This window comes from Mustela nivalis (assembly GCF_964662115.1).
Source record: "Mustela nivalis genome assembly, chromosome: 13".
In the NCBI taxonomy this organism is placed as follows: Eukaryota; Metazoa; Chordata; class Mammalia; order Carnivora; family Mustelidae; genus Mustela; species Mustela nivalis.
Genome location: NC_139032.1, coordinates 1239703 through 1256429, shown reverse-complemented (window position 1 = coordinate 1256429; position 16727 = coordinate 1239703). Strand labels below are relative to the sequence as shown.

Genomic DNA, 16727 nt, shown 5'->3' with positions numbered 1-16727 from the left:
CGCGGCCGGTGAAAGCTTCGCGACGTCTCCGTCAAAGCCCGGCAGCTCCCGCTTCTGCTTCACACGGGGTCATTACAGCAGCCGGCGGTGAGGCTGAATGTCTGCTCTTTCTTTTCTTTCTGGAATGGAATCAACGAGATATTAAGATGGCTTCGGCTCAGCTTTCCTTTCGTCTTCACACCGACAAAAATGAATCTTCAATCACCAGGCGCGAGCGAGCGGTGCGGGGAGGAAAGGCCTGGCGGCCGGGAGCGCCGTCCCTCGACCCGGCCCACCGACCGAGGCCTTCACAGCTCCGGCCTGTAGCAGCGCCCGTCCTTGGCCAAGGAGACGCGGGCTCTTCCCTGGGCCCCGCACGCGCTGCGGCCGCCGGAGTCGGCCGAGACCGGGCCCGCAAGGGCGGCTCAGCGCGCAGCGCCCGTGGGCTCGGGACGGAGAGCCGGGTGCTCCCGCCAGAGCGCGGGCGGCGGGCCAGCCGCGGCCCAGGGCAGGGTGGCGGCGTGGGGCACACGGTCAGCAGGCCGCGCTCCGATTCCTCAGGATGACAACGGTCCCCGCACGGCCTCGGGTTAACGAGCCGCGGCGCCCGTGTCCGCTCTCCTCGCACCTGTACTTGCGGAAGGCGGCGGAGGCCGCTCTGGTCTCCTGCGGCCCCAGCGCCGCGGCCGTCACCTTCCCGGGCCCCAGCACGTCTCCAGAAACCAGATCCGGACGCCGGGCGCCGACCGCGTCCCAGGCCCGCGGACCGCCCGCGCTGCGGCGTGAGGCCGCCGTGAGGCCGCCGTGAGGCCGCCGCAGCCGTCCGCGGGGGCAGCCCTGAGCGCGGCCCGGCGCCCTCCTCCCGCGCTGCGCTCGGTCTCTCCGTCCGTTTAGCGCCGGCAACGGCGACCCCGTGGGCTCCTCGGCCGTCAGTCGGCCTCCTCGCAGGCAGGGGCTGCTCTCCGGCCCACCGCTGCGTTTTCCAGCCACTACGCGCACCTGACACACAGTAAGGCCTCCGTCACATACTTGAGAAACAGGTGACTACATCGCAGACACCGAAACAGCCGGGCCACACATCCAGGCACAGCAAAGGCTCGCGAGCAGAAGGAGAACACGACGCGGCCGTGAGCCTTCGCACCCGAGCGGTAACCGGCTGCGCTTCACCGCCGGGGGCTTGGCCGACGGAGTACGGGGTCGGCGGCACAGGCTCCGTGGCTGCTGGCAACGGAAACCAACTTGGGCGGATTTACAGACCGAGAATTCACGAAAGGTTTCTGGGCGCCTCCACAGAACCAGGAACGCTAAAGAACTGTGCTGAGAAAACAGGGAGGAACCAAGACTCCCCGAGCGAGGAAGACAGCCCCGCACCCCAGCGAGGCCACCTCTAGTAAGAACCCTGCCCCCCAGGGTGTGGACAAAGCTGCCAGCAGCAGAAGGAACCCTCCACCCACAGTCCCTACTTCTGAGGTCACGTTTTGACACAAAATCCTGAGCAGAAGCCTCCGCTAGCAGCCACCCAGTCAGACCCGTAGAGCAGGGAGCCACGGCCTTGGAGGAAGGGGCTCCGATGCCGGGCAAGTGCACACGCGGCAGCAGCGTCCGTCAGGACAGGTAAACACGCTTCCCCTAAGAGCCCCTCCTGGCACGCAGACACCCGAATATCCGCACTGCAAGGACGGCACCGTGCTCGGCTCGCGATGCGTCAGTGAATCGGCTGCCCATAGCACTGTGTGTGAGAGCAGCGCCAAACCCACATGCCAGCCTTCACACATCTGAGCGGCGGTGCAGATCTCTGCAGTATCAACCGGCATAGAAAATGTCACACAGGCGCCTGGGGGGCTCCGTCCGCAGAGGGTCTGCCGGACTCTCAGTGCAGGGCGTGATCTCGGGGTCCTGAGACGGAGCGCTGCCTTCAGGCCGCAGCTGGGCGGGGAGCCGCTTCGACCTCGCTCTGCCCCCCCAGAAGGAAGGAAGAGACAGACAGACAGAGGAAGGAAACTGCCGTCCGACTTAAGGTTTTCGAAATAAGGCTCCATTAAAGTACTTTAACTGTCCGCCTTTACAACTGAACAGAAATGATTTTCAGGGCATCTGGAATAACAGGAATATGTGTACATTCATGAAGCAAATCAGTGAAAACCTAATTACACAGTGACCCAAATAACAAGGACTGGGCTGGGGGGGTGGGCACTGCTCCAGTTACAGAGCAATCACTGACTCGTGACAATTCAGTTGTTTGCATCTAAAAGGAGTCTGGGCTCTATGACTAATGCTCTTTTTGCAGCTTTAATTTTACGCAGCCACAAAATACAAACAACTCCTGAATCTAAATCTACTTTATTTCTCACTTCTCAAAAGTGTGCAAGGACCAGCCAGCTTCGCCTGAGTTTGAGAGAAATAATCTGTTCCTTTCTTCCTTAGGCTCAAATGATGTGCACAAAAAGCCTCCGCAGGTCCACCAAAGGCAGAGGAGGGAAACAGCTTGTACAAGGTCCCTAGAATCTCAAGAATGTGTCCCCAAGGGCACTGAGATATGCCTAGTTAAAGACAAACTATACCAAGGAAAGCAGCAGAAACAGAACACAAATGTGCTAAAAACCGATCCAAAGAGCATGTAAACATAATTTCGAGGTATGCCGCCTAGAACTCCGCGGAGCTACAGCATTCAAAAAAACAAACAAAACAAAACGAAAGGCTTCACGACAGGCTTCACTCAAGGAACACTTCCTCAATACCTACCAGTTAACAAACCCGGGACTGGACGCTGCCGTGAGCCAACCCAAGGGACCAGATCCACCCCGGCCACACACGGCTTCTTCTGTTTGCAGTTTCAGATTTTTTTTTTTAAGATTTTATTTATTCATTTGACAGAGATCACAAGTAGGCAGAGAGAGAAGGAAGCAGGCTCCCCGCTGAGCAGAGAGCCCGATGCGGGGCTCGATCCCAGGACCCCGAGATCATGACCTGAGCCGAAGGCAGAGGCTTATTAACCCACTGAGCCACCCAGGCGCCCCCAGATTTTTTTTTAAGTAAACTGTACCCCCAACGTGGGGCTTGAACGCATGACCCCAAGATCAAGAGTATATGCTCCACCAACTGAGACAACCAGGAGCCCCCAGAACCCTTTTAAAGTGGCACCGCTGACTCCTTCCATTGTCACAAGGCCGGCGTCAAATCCTTGGGACTGTCACCGCACCTCACAGGTGAGAGACAGAAGCACGGGGAAGCAAGTCACCTTCCCAAGGCCACAGAGCAAGGATTCCACCCACTCCAGGGCCACTCCTGGCAAGGTCAGTGGTTTTACAATGGGTCGTATGTTCTCTGCCTCTTTCAGAAACCCTGAATTAATATATGGCTGACTTCAAAGTCGCTCATTTCAACTGTCAGGTATTTTGGTACCTACAGATCATTTAGCTGGAGTTCTTCCCTGTTTTTGCAAGTACTTGTTTCTGGCTGCGTATGAACATGGAACTTCCCCAATCATGTTTAAAGTTGGCCACAGCAAGAGAGAATTCAAATATATATATCTAGAGAGAGGCGATCTGTACCATATATTCTCAGCGACAGGAACCAGTGGGTCCCATCACGGCACCGGGCAGAAGCCTGCTTGATGAACAGGTCCTCGGTTTTCATGAGATATCAACGATCCCAACAGGCCGACCTCCAAACTTAACAAAACCGCACGACAGAACATCCAACGGGGAAACGGACAATGACCATTTCCAGACGCTGCTTCTGCCTCTGAGACGCTCATGGTCACGTGTGATCATTAACAGGTCAACGAATGAGTGAGTTCCAGGGCCCTGGAAATTATGTTCATGACATGAAAAGTGGCCCTGCTGACATCGCATCACTATTTCCAGACAGTGCACTTGAACATCAAATAAATCTCACATCATGGAGATGTGCCAAAAGCTAGTGACCTAGTTTCGTCAGGATGGTAAAGGAACAGCAATCCGTCCTTCGAGAACAGCACCAAAATAGCTTCCTGAAGCACAGCGTCACATTTCTAAAAAGTTTTAAATAATTTTTCCATGCAAGAGCAAGAATAATATCCAGAGTCAGTATCAAACACGAATTTCCTCCACGTGAGCCCGTAAGTCCACGTGAGCTCTCAGAACGTTATCTCTACTTTCAGCTTTTGTGAAAAATGAAGGATGAGTAGAATTAAATGAGAAAGTATTTCCAACATCTACCAACAGCCATACCAGCAGACTTAGATTACTTTTGAGAAACTCCATAAAGGTAATTCGCTAACTTTGAAAATTCCAAAGAAAAATGCAAGTATGAAACAAAACTTTTAATTACATGACATGTACATAAAGATATCAAGAACAACGGAGCCCGCAGACAGCATCACAGAAGCAAAGCCTGGCACGACCAGCAGGGCCCAGAGCAATCGCTTTCAGACAAAGGAAGGGCAAGAAGCCGGTCTGAAGACCCCGGGACCAGGAAAGATGAACTCTGAGGTCCACTTCCGAAACAAAGGACGTGAAACATGGGATAAAATTACCTCTAAGAATTCATTTTATAACATCTGCAAACTGTAATGTCTGCATGACACACACGTATAACAAAGCAACTCCAAGGCAGAAAGAGAAGGCTGCGTAAGGCACATCTGGAGCGTGACGCTCAAATGAAGGGTTCCTAACCCTCACAGGTGGGTACGCGAGACGTCAAGGTAAAGACGCTTCCTGGGAAAACGGGCACATCACACTGGTGGAGTGCTCTAAACCAAAATGAAGACATGTGCCATGTCTAGAGGGCGCCTGGGTGGCTCAGTCAGTGAAGCGTCTGCCTTCGGCTCAGGTCATGATCTCAGGGTCCTGGGATCGAGTCCCACATGGGGCTCCCTGCTCAGGGTGAAGTCGGCTTCTCCCTCTGCCTCTGCCTCTGCCCCTGCCACGCCCCCCACACCCTTTCATGCACACTCCCTCTCTCTCAAATAAATAAAAATCTTAAAAAAAAAAAAAAAAGCAACGCAAGCACTGGGGCAAAGAAAAGGTAGAATTAATGATCAAAAAGCAGGAAGTCATAAATCAGAAAAGAGAAAAAGAGTCAAAGAAAACAGAAACCGTAAATCTAAGAGTCGGTTCTGTGAAACAGGAAATCGGGAGAAAAGGGAAGGAAATAAAAACAAATTGAAGAATGAAGAGAAACACCCAAATGACAGAAAATTCAAACAACGACAAGAAAACATAACATAAAAGTCTATGTTCATACATCTGAAAATCTGGGTAACGTTATTTCTCTAGTAAAGTCATTTATTACAAGGGAATTTTAAAATGTCCAAACATAGCAGGATACACAAGTAAAATCAGCACAAACTTTCAAAGACGAGTTAATGCCATTATTTCAAGTATTCCAGAAACCAGACAAATAATAAGACTTCTAAATAATTTTTTAAGATGTTAAACTACTACCAAAATCTCACAAGACAACACACGAAACCAAACTCCGAACTAATCTCACCTATAACAAAGATACCCAAAAAGTACTGTTCTCATATAGGCACCTCGAATCCAGAAGTATCATTAGGAATGAAAGAATAACACAGCACTGTCAGAGCAGCTCATGCAAAGACAGCTACAATCTTTTACCAATAGAAAATGTACCTAAATATTGCAAGTACCAAAATAATTCAAGGTTATTCATATATCATAATATACCCCCATGAGATTACGGATATATAAAAAGACCAGGAGAATGCTTTCCGGTGAAACACTGAAGTTCTTCGGCTAGTTGTAAGACAGACAAGCAGAGACACCTAAAATACCAGCGAATCCAAAGCGGCAAGTCTCAGAAGGGAACGTCCAGTCTGGTCTCACTTCTAGAGAAAACAAGCCCGCGGACGCCTGTACTCATACCCTGGGAGATGCAGTTTAGAACCGGGGAGGAAAAGCTCCAAACCGCTATGGGGATGGTTACTAACGGAAACCAAACCAAGGGACAGTAGACAACATAAGCAACCGCTTTTAAGAAATTCAATTACTAGAAGATTAATTCTGAAATTCCCCAAAACTGTCACCCATTATTATTTTGTACGTCTCATCAGACATTATTAGTGTCTATGTTTCCCTTTAAAAAGCCCCCGCAATCTGACATTTGTATGCAAGGGCTCCGGAACGTAAACTCTCACGTAGCACTACCACTTCTCTTCAGGGAGGGCACCGGGGCCGCGCCAGCAGACCCCCCAGGAGGCCGGGCCCCGTGGGCGCCCGTTCCCGGCTCCCTGCTGGAAGGCGCAGGGCGGGAAAGCGGGGCTGTGCTCGGGAGAGACACTCCGGGGCAGAAGGCGAGGGCGACGTGCCGGAGGAGCACACAGCCAGCCACACAGAGCGGGGCCGCCCACGCGCTCCCAGAAGGCTGCTGTGACTGCTGGCGCACGGGGCCCGGCAGACACCCAGTGTCACCTCAAAGGAAAACGCACACACAGTCAAAGGGGAGACGCCTGACTGCAAAATCCCACTGTGGCTTACGGTGTCACCCCGTTTATACCAAAAGTCTAGTAAAAGCCCATTTTACACACACACAAAAGAAATCTGAACATTAACCCACGTTTCTTAGTCCCGCCACAACCAGGCCGCACAGCGCGCTCCTGACCAACCAGCGCCACCACCGTGCGCTGTCACGGAGCCCTTCCCAAGGAAGCAGGCCTCGGCAAACATTGCATGCCAAACAGCTTTTAAGATCTTAAGATTTCAACATTGTAGAAAACAGACCCTGGAAGGACCCTGGCAAGATCTCCGTGAGGGGGAAAATCACCGTCAGGACGCGTACACTGAGAGACCTTTTCTGCTTAACGGTCAGTAACTGAATAAAATAATGCGATGGATTCCAGGTCCAGACAGTGGAATACCAGGACCCTGAGCCGACCTCCTCCCGTGGGCACATCAGATCTACAGCTAAATACAGAACCATTTCCTATAAAACACCCAAAAAGCTGGCTGAGGAGTTCCTACACAGTGGGTGAATGAGAGAAAACCCGCGCAGAAACAGCAGGAGAGGCTGAGGGACCATCTCGCCGTCAGCGCCCCCCAGCACGGCGACACACAACCAAGAGCGAACTCACGAGCGCAAGACTGTGCCTGAGCAGGAAAGGTCCGAACTTCACCGCGGGCAGCACCCACGCTTCCAGCCCTGCGCCCTGACAGATGACAGCACAGAATGTCTAGTTTTGAAAGTCATCAGAATTCATGCCGGAAAACCCGCAGGGTTAGTGACCTGAGAAAGAGACTTCAACTGGCTGCCCCCCAGCCCCCCCCCCACCCAGCAGACCACAGAGAAGCACCCAGTGTTCCTGTGAGAGAGGCCTAGTTCATGTACTCCGTAACTTCGTGCTGGGGGCCGCATCTCACGCAGCGCACGTCCAGGGGCTCCAGAAATACTCTTCAGGAATTACAAGGCTGGTGGCACAGCTGTGTGCCCCCCCCCCCCGATTCACCCCAGGTCACCGGCGTCTTCTGGAAATGAGCCTGCGTGCAGGGACGGCACGCTGATTGTTGTGCCGACAGCCCTCGACCCCCTGGCTCTGGGGGCAAGGCTTCCACGTCCTGTACATTATGTGGAACCCAGGGCACACAATGGCAAGTTAAGTGTCCCGGGTCCCACACAACGGACCGTGGAGACGCAGCCCTGGACAGCCCAGGATTCTGGTGACAGCAGCTACCCACTTACCTCCACAGCTGTGGCCAAGGGGCCACACATCGAGGAGCCCACCACAATCCCCACAGCAGGGGCCACCTGGGAGCGCTCCATCTGCCCGGCTCAGGTCGCTGAGGAAGAACCCTGTGCACATCTGGCAGCCCAGCATTTGTGGCTGCCGCCCAGAAAGCCTGGATCTAGGGGCCAGCTGGGCCGTGTGAGCACGAACAAGAGGACAGCGGCAAACGCAGCCACAGTTCCTGACCGGCTGTCGCACCAGGGCTCAGAACGGACAGGAAACGGACAGAAACACCCGTTGCCAGTGGCCCCCAGGGGTGTGTCTGCAGACTGTAAAGCTGCTGCATCACGGCGGGGCTTGCAGGCCGCCGGCGGCCAGACGCTCGCTGAGACCTTCCCCTCTGGGGCACGGACAGGGCAGCCGCAGCCTCCGTGACTGGGAGTCACTAAGGATGAAGCAAGCCGCTCGGACCAAAACCTGGTTGCGAGAAACAGCTAAGAGCTGCGTCAGACGTGAATGACAAGGCTCACTTCCACCACTGGGAGAGGCGGCTGCTCCACCCAATGCAAAAAAAGCCAACACAGACTCAAAGAAAAGGAAAAACCCCCGAGGATACATCCCAAGGGAAAAACCAAGACGATGCCTCACAAAAGGCCTCAATGAAACGGCTCTCAAGATGAGGGCCCTAAAACTGCTCACCGAAGAAGGGAGAAGCATCTGTGAACAGAGCGGCAGTTTGAACAAAGGCGAATAAAAGGTGGTGGACAGAAGTCACAGCCTTGAAACACAGGACGGCCACTGTAAAAAACCCCAGGGGGCTCACGACAGACTCAGCAGAGCAGAAGGAAGGATCAGGGACCTCAGAGACCTGCGGGACTCTCATAAGCAAGGTGGGGGTGCCCGCGGGAGGAGGGGAAGAAGGAAAAACAGTTTAAGAGGCTCATCAGACACCACGAAGAAAGCCAGCACCCACGCGACAGAGGCCCCAGGAGGAGAAAAGAGAAAAGGGCAGAACACTTCTTGAGAAAATAATGGCTGAAAATGCCCCTAACCTGGGGGATTAAGGACATAAGGTTCCAGGAAGCCCAGAGAGTTCCACACAGGAAAACCCAAAGAAACCCGCACCAAGACATACGACCAAACTGCCCAAAGTGAAAGGGAAGGCGAGACTCTCACAAGCAGCCAGACAAACACAGCTTGTCATAAGCAAGGGGCCTTCCCCAAGACCATGGGCAGATTTTTCAACAGAAACTCCGGGCCAGGACGGAAGGGCACAGAATGGTCCAAGTGCTCAAACGAGACCTCCAGCGGAGAATGCCGGGCAAACTGTCCTCCCGAATTGGAGAGAGTTTCCTCAAATCACCGCTAGACTGGCCTTCCAGAAAAATCTTAAAGAACCGGCTTTAAGCTGAAATGAAAGGCTACTAATTACTAGCAGGAAAGCCCTTCCTGGCAGAAAGTCCAGAGTGACTTAATGCTGTGAAGGTGGTGGGTCAGTCACTTCCTCGGCCAACATGAGGTACCACGGAACAGGCAGTCAAAGGGCCTGGCACCCCGATGTGTGAATGCAGCACGCAAGGATGTGAATAGCATGGACCATCAGAAGCAGCAGCCGTGAGGGGGAATGACGCGCAGAATGCATTCCAGCTTCACCCGACGTGGATGAACCTCGGCTCTGAAACGTGAGCGTCTCGGTCACCACCCGCACAAACCGGCAGCAGACCCACCGCAGACCAAGGGCGAGGGGTCCGCCCCCCACACAGAACGCCATCGAGGGAAGGCATCAAAGGAAGACAGCCCAAGAAGGAAGACAAGGAATGACAAAACCGCAAGAAAACCATTAGCCAAGTGGCAGTAATTATATACCGATCGGTAATTACCCTAAGTGTAAAACGATGTGACGTCCGGTCCAACGACACAGAACCGCTGAAGGAATGAGAACAAAACAAAAGCTGCCTCACAAAGACAGACTCGAGCTCAAAGGACACAGGCAAACCCAAAGTGAAGGGTGGGCAAGTCTTCCACACAAACGGAGCCCAAACACGGGACGGCTCCGTCAGTACGGGGCGCAGTAAGCGTCAGGACAGAGACGGTCATAAAAGGAAAAAAGGGGGCGCCTGGATGGCTTTGTTGTTGCTGTTGTCTGCCTTTGACTCTGGTCATGTTCCCAGGGTCCTGGGGTCGAGCCCCACGTCCAGCCCCTGCACAGCGGCAAGCGCGCTCCTCCCTCTCCCTCTGCTGCTCCCTGCTCCATCTCCCTCTCTCTAATAAAATCTTTAAAAAAAAAAAAAAAAAAAGACAAAGAAGGCTGTTACATAGCGACAGGAGTCAATCCAAGAAGAGAACAGCACAGTTACAAACACTGATGCATAAAGCGGACATTAACAACAAGGGGAAATCGACACCAGTGCACCAGTAATGGGGACCTGAACACCCAACTACACCCCAGTGTACAGACCGTGAAGACAGGGAACCAATAACAAAACACTGTTCTAAATGACACATCAGACTGGATGGACTCAACAATCGTTTACAGAAAGCTCTACCCTAAAGCAAGAGCGTTCTTCTCAAGTGCGTGTGAAATGCTCTCCAAGATAAATCAAAGGTTAGGCCACAAAAATGGTCATTAAGCTGAAGGACACGGAAATCAGACCAAGCATCTTTCCAACCACCATGGTGTAAAGTCCGCAGTCAATTAAAGAAGAAAACCGAGAAATTCCTAAGTATGTGGAGCTTAAACAATACACCACTGAACAACCAGCGGATCAAAGAACTCAAGAAGGAATAAAAAGTTCTCCTGAGACACAGAGAGTGGGGGAAGATGGAGCGGGAGGGTCCTGAGCTCCCTCCGGCCACGGACACACCAAGATAACAACTACGCATAAAGCAATCTGCTCTTAGAACATTCTGAAGATCAGCATAACAGATCATTCACGACCGAAGACATTTTTGAAAAGGAAAGGAAAAGAAGCCGCATCCAGAAGGGTAGGAAGGACGTAGAGGGTGTCAGGACCCAAACCTCCAGCACGACGACCACGAGCAGGAGGGACGTCGCGGGCGCGGGGAGCACCACCACGGAGCGAGGGGACGGAGCCCCACGCGGGGCAGCCCCGGCCCCGGGAATTCGTAGCCAGAAGCATCGAGCTCCAGAATCAGCAGGGCTTCACTCCAGGAGAGCCTGAGGACTACAGGAAACCAATGCTGTTCTCAAAGGGCTACCGTGCTTTACCGTTTGGTCTCAGACCCAGCCCAGAAGCCGCAGTCTGAAAACAGCCTGAGCTATATATGAAGGAGATTTACTGAGTAATTTTAGGGCATGTGCCACAGAGGCAGGAATGTGTAAGTGCTCTGTCAGGAACAGAAGAGTCGGTGGTGCCATGGCCCATGCCCTCTTTCGGTCTACCTCACTAGATGCTTGTGGGAGCCACTTCTGAGACGTTCGATCTACTTTCGTAGCACCCCTTGCCCCGCCACCCCGGGCATTCCCCTGAGAACACACCTGTGCCAGGCGGGCACCCACCAACGCAGCTGCACCTCACCAGCACACACAGTGGGCAACCGTGATCAGGACCACCCAGAGCGATCAGCACTCTGCCATGGGGATGGGACGGGGCCATCTAGCCACCTGAGCCTGCTTAGGACCCGTACACCAAAGCAACTCCTGCCCTGGGACGCGAGCCCCCTCACCCGTGTGCACACAGCAGTTGTTACTGGGGCCTGGCAGCCAGCTGTGCCGAGAGCTAGCCCCACCCAGCAGCAAGCCCTCTGTAGCTACAGTCAAGCAAGCCGACGGGGGGAACTTCCCTTCTCACCAGTGTGTCCAGTGTGGACGCGGCCAGTCACTGCAACAAGCTGGCTGAGAGCCAGCCCTGCCCAACAGCACGCCCATAGCAGACACAACCCGGGGTTCTCAGCCAGCCCCTCCAGCCCCTCCAGGGGCCAGCTCCTCTCACCAGCACACTGGCAACAGTCACTGCCCCATCGCAAGATGGCCCACGCACCTCAGTCAGGAGACATCCACAGAGCACCTGGATCTGGTGACCAGGAGGCATTGCGCTCCTCAGACCCAAAGGAAGCTTGCTACAGGAGGCCATTACACTGAAGAACAAGAGATCTAGCCAAGCCACCTGACGCACAGAAGAGACGAGACCCCCAGAGACAGCAAAGATCGAGGAATGTGACCCAGATGCAAGAACAAGACGAAACTTCAGGAAGAGAACTAAGCAAAATGGAAATAATAAATCCACCTGATAAAGAATTCAAAGTAACAGTCTTAAATATGCTCGTGGGGTTGAGAGAAAAGTTGATGAACTGAGTGAGTACTTCAAAAAAGATAAAGGAAATGTCAAGAAGAAACTATCAAAGCTGAAGAATCCAGTAAGTGCAAAGAAAACCACACTGGAGGGAGGAAGCCGAGCAGACGATGCAGAACAAACCAGCAATCCGGGAGACAGGGCGGCAGGAAGCAGCTAAACTGAAGGATAAAAAGAAAAAAAGAGTTTTAAAAATGAGGATTGGTTAAGGGACCTGCGAGACAGAAATCAAACACACTAAATTCACATTATAAGGTCCCAGAAAGAAAAGGGAGAAAGAAACACAACATTTATTTGAAAAAAATAGTAGCTGAAAACTTCCCAAATCGGAGGAAAGAGAGATTCATGTCCAGAAAATACAAAGAGCCCCGAACAAGACGAACCCTGGTAGCCCCCACTGAGACAAATGACAATTAGAATCACACAAAAAAAGTCAAGACAGAGAATCTTAAAAGCAGCGAGAGAAAAGCAAACAGTTCTGTATAAAGGAAAACCCATAGGCCACGAGCTGGTTTTTTAGCAGAGCCACTGCAAAGTCTTAAGGGAGTGACCTGACACATATTCAAATAGCAGAAAGGAAAAATCCTACAACTAAAATATGCTTTATCTGGCAAAGTTCTTCAGAACTGAAGAAGAGTTAAAGAGCTTCCCATGCAAACAAAACTTAACAGAGTTTATCACCACTAAACTGGCTTTACAAGTAATATTAGAGGGACTTCTTTAAGAAGGTGGGGGTAGGGGGCAGGGAGAAGCCATCCATAACTAGAAATAAGAAAATCGTGATAGGAAAAAATTTCAGTGATAAAAGCAAAGCGAACATATAGTAAAGGTAGTAAGTCAATCCCTTATATGGGTAGTATAAAGGTTAAATGATAAAAATAGTAAAAGTAATTGTATCTATAAAAACTAATTAAGTAAGGGATAAAAAAGATTTTAAAAAGTTTAAAATATGACTTTGTACACATATAATGTGGTGCTTCTGAAATGTGTTCAAACATAAGTGAACAACAACTTAATATAAATTGGTACGTGCACGTGACATGTCACATATGAATCCCAGGGTCACCACAGAAATCAAAGGGGAGATCAAGAAAATCAGAGTAAAAATGAAAATGTAAACACAGCAGTTCAAAATCTTTGGGACACAGCAAAAGCAGTTCGAAGAGGGAATGTTTATAGCACTGGAGGCCTACCCATACAACAAAAAAGAAAACTTCAAATAAGCAATGTAACGTTACACCTAAAGGAAATGGGCAAAGAAGAACAAAGTCCAAGGTTACCAGAAGGAAGGAAAAAAATAGAAATCTGAGTGGAAAAAAATTAACAACTAAAAAGTAAAAAATAGAAAAGATGAATGAGACCAATAATTGGTTCTTTGAAAAGGTAAACAGAACTGATAAACCACTAACTGGACTAAATCAAGAATAAAAAGAAAGGATTCAAATAAATAAAATCAGAAAAATGAAATAAAAATTAAAACCAATACCACAAAATACAAAGATTTGTAAGAGACTACTAGGGAAAACTTGTGTCAGCAAATCAAGGAACTTAGGGGAAAAAAATGGGTAAATACATAGAGGCACACAATCTTCCAAGATTGAGTCACAAAGAAAATCTCATGAGACCAAGTAATGAAACTAAATCAATTAAAAAAAAATAGCAACAAACAAAATCCATGACCAGATGTAAAGAGGTATTAGCCATCTTTCAGTGAAACACTGAAAATTTTTTGGGAACAAGACATGGACATCAACTCTTGCTATATAGTACTAGAAGTCCTAACCAGAGTAACTAGGCAAGAAAAATAAAATGCATCCAAATCTAAAAGAAAAAAAAAAAAGAGTGAAACCTGTCACTGTCTGCACAGGACATACTGCATACAAAATATCCTAATAACCCAGCACAGAAATGTTAGAACTTGTGTCTGAATTCAGCAAGATTGCAGGACAGAAAATCAATCACAAAAATCAGCTGCATTTCTACACAATAATAAGGAACTATCAAAAAGAGAAATTAAGAAAATAATCGGCAATTCGAAGGGAACACTGCCGAGTCACACGCACTATGTTCCCTCCACTGCGACTAACGCAATGGCCCGTCCACAGTGTGGAGTCCACAAACAACTCTCCAAACACTGCAGTTAGAAGAGGTCCCTGAACTACATTTTTAGTACAAAGAAACGGGAGTCTGCAGAGTAAGCAGCGTGTTAGTAAATGCACCTAACGGGGCGCCTGGGGGGCTCCGTGGAACATCTGCCTTCCGCTCAGGTCAGGACCTTGGGGTCCTGGGATCGAGTCCCACATGGGGCTCTTTGTTCAGCAGGAAGCCTGCGTCTCCCTCCGCCTCTCCGCTGTGCACCACTTTCTCTCTCAAAATAAAATCAATAAAATCCTTAAAATAAACCAACCAACAAAGAAATGCACGCACAAGAGAACAAGAGAGCGGGCCTCCGCAGAGGTCAGCCGGGGAGCGGGCACGAAGCCCAGCAGTGCTGCCCACGGCTCGCAACACAGGTAAACGTCCGACCTCAGGGGAACCTCGTAAGAAAAGCAGTCATAGTTTTGCTGTTACACTATTCTTCCTCCTGAAACAGTCTGACCTTAATTCATCAGATTGGGTACAGAAAGGTCTTTTGCTACTTGTGAAAACCAAATTCACCCTCGCAGGATAAAGATGAGTCACTACTAAGGATGTTCGCAAGAAGCAGCTGCCATTCTGACGTGAATTCTAAGAGGATTTCAACAAAGGTTACAAACAACACTTTCCAAAATGACTACGGTGTTCAGGACAACAGGCGCGCAGGGTCTAAACATCCACATTCCTTCACGGGCACACCCTAAATGGCATTCCTGCTCCCCGTGCCCAGAGCCGCCTTCCTGCAGGGCCCGGCCCGCAGACAGACGGAAGAGACCCCCACCCCTTGCGCATGACGCCGGCGTTCTCGAGTTTCCTTCCTCTTGCTTTTATTTGGGGAACGGTCAATGCCAACCGAGTAATTAAAGATTATTTTCCTAAAAGGTTTCTAAAAACAGAATGTTCAAAGGTTAGTCCTAGTTAGTCACCACATGAATTAAGGGATCAAAATTACTGTCCCCCAAAGGGGGACAACCTACCATCGAGAGTCACCGCTAAAACGAGAAACGGAGCACAGCCCACTGAGTGTTCTTGGCTCAATATTTTCACCTACATCTAAATTTGAGGAAATGACTCAGTCATATCCAGAATGTGTAAACCTCAGTAAGATAATATGCCTGAATGCTTAAAAAAAATATGTTATAAAAAACAAAGAGATGGAAGACTGGTCTAGATTTAAGAAACAAAACAGTAAAACCCCATAGATCTAACCAAATACAACATGAATTATTAACTCGATCCTGAAGTGAAAAAGCAAAGCCAAAAGCCACCACAAACACGGTGAGCCCCGTGGGGAACCTGAAGTTTGTGCTCATCTCGTGCGGGGTGGCGGCAGTGCTGTGGTTCTGTACGGGTTTGTTCTTCCCAGGAAAGGCGCTGCTGGCACATCCAGGGTTCACCTGCTCATTCCTAAAAGGCTCGGCAGGAACAAACGGGTGTGAACGAGCCCAGGAGGGGGCCGAGGGGACGGGCAGGGCTCGGTGAGGCAGATAAAGAGGATCAGTTTTCCGCCTTTCAAATGTTCCGCAGTTTGAGTATTCCCTCCCGAAACAAAAAGCTGGAGGAGATCTGAGAAAACCATGGGGCGGTGAAAGCAGGGCACGTCCCGTCCTGGTGGTGCGTGCGCGCCCCGAGCAAGGGGCCTGGACGTGCTCGGAGCAGCACGGAGGGTTCGTGCCACCAACCCCAAGTCCTCCAGTCGAAGCGGCAAGAAGCACAGGCCGGGCACGAGGCCGTCTGCCACTGCTTTCTGCACGCACTTACGAGAAATGTCCTCCACTGTCATAAGAACTCTAACCCTCTGGACTTGGTTTTGCTTGCTTCTCGCGAAGGCGTTAAAGGGCAGTATCACCAGAGGGGCTGTTTCTGGAAGGGACCTTCAGCGTGCACTGCTGGAGCGCTCGCCGCTGGGAAGAGCGGAGGAGCCGCAGCCGCCGTCGGTAAGGAGAAGAGGCCGGAGGCCAGAGCAGAGCTGTGAGCCGCACGGAGACCCCCAGTGTGATTCAGGATGCTGTACCAAGGTCCTTGGGGACAATCTTAATTATTCTCAGATCAGCTAGTGCTTTCACTCATTGACATTGTGTATTTTGTATTTTATAGTATGTGTCTATAATCAAACATACATATTACGAGTAAATGCACGGGTTAGAGTATATGATACTTCGTCACGTTTAACTTTTCCAATTACATCTGCTCTCACACTATTTAAAGACGTTCAACTCAGACTCGTACGTTCCGCATTCCTTTCCATCAACTACTTCCGACAGTCGTCCCTGAACAAGCTCTCGTCTCATAGACTCTAAAATTTAGAATACTCACCTAAGAATCACACTATCGGTGATGGCCCACTAGTGCTCATGTTCACTAGAACAGTACTCTCCCCAAAACAACCATTTTTCATTTAACTTGTTTTGCGAAGATTTATAAAATGTATCTTAAAAGGAACCGGATTATCACTCGGGCTCAAGCTCAAGTGAAAATGAAAGGAAGGAAGGAAACCTTTAGAAAGCTACATGCTAGGCTTTGTCGACTGCTCCCCCGTGAGCTGTCATCACAAAGGGGAAGTGATGCCAACAGGACGGCCAGGGCCATCTGGCGGGGGGCGCAGCCTCTACGAGCCGGGAGGGGCTCAACCC

The 16727-nt window shown here is 50.5% G+C and overlaps 1 protein-coding gene across 3 annotated transcripts in view; it reads right to left on the bottom strand.

The window, feature by feature from the left end:
* Nucleotides 1–16727, bottom strand: part of AUH (AU RNA binding methylglutaconyl-CoA hydratase) — a 130448-nt gene that overhangs the window by 50632 nt on the left and 63089 nt on the right. The gene's annotated exons all lie outside the window — the stretch shown is intronic.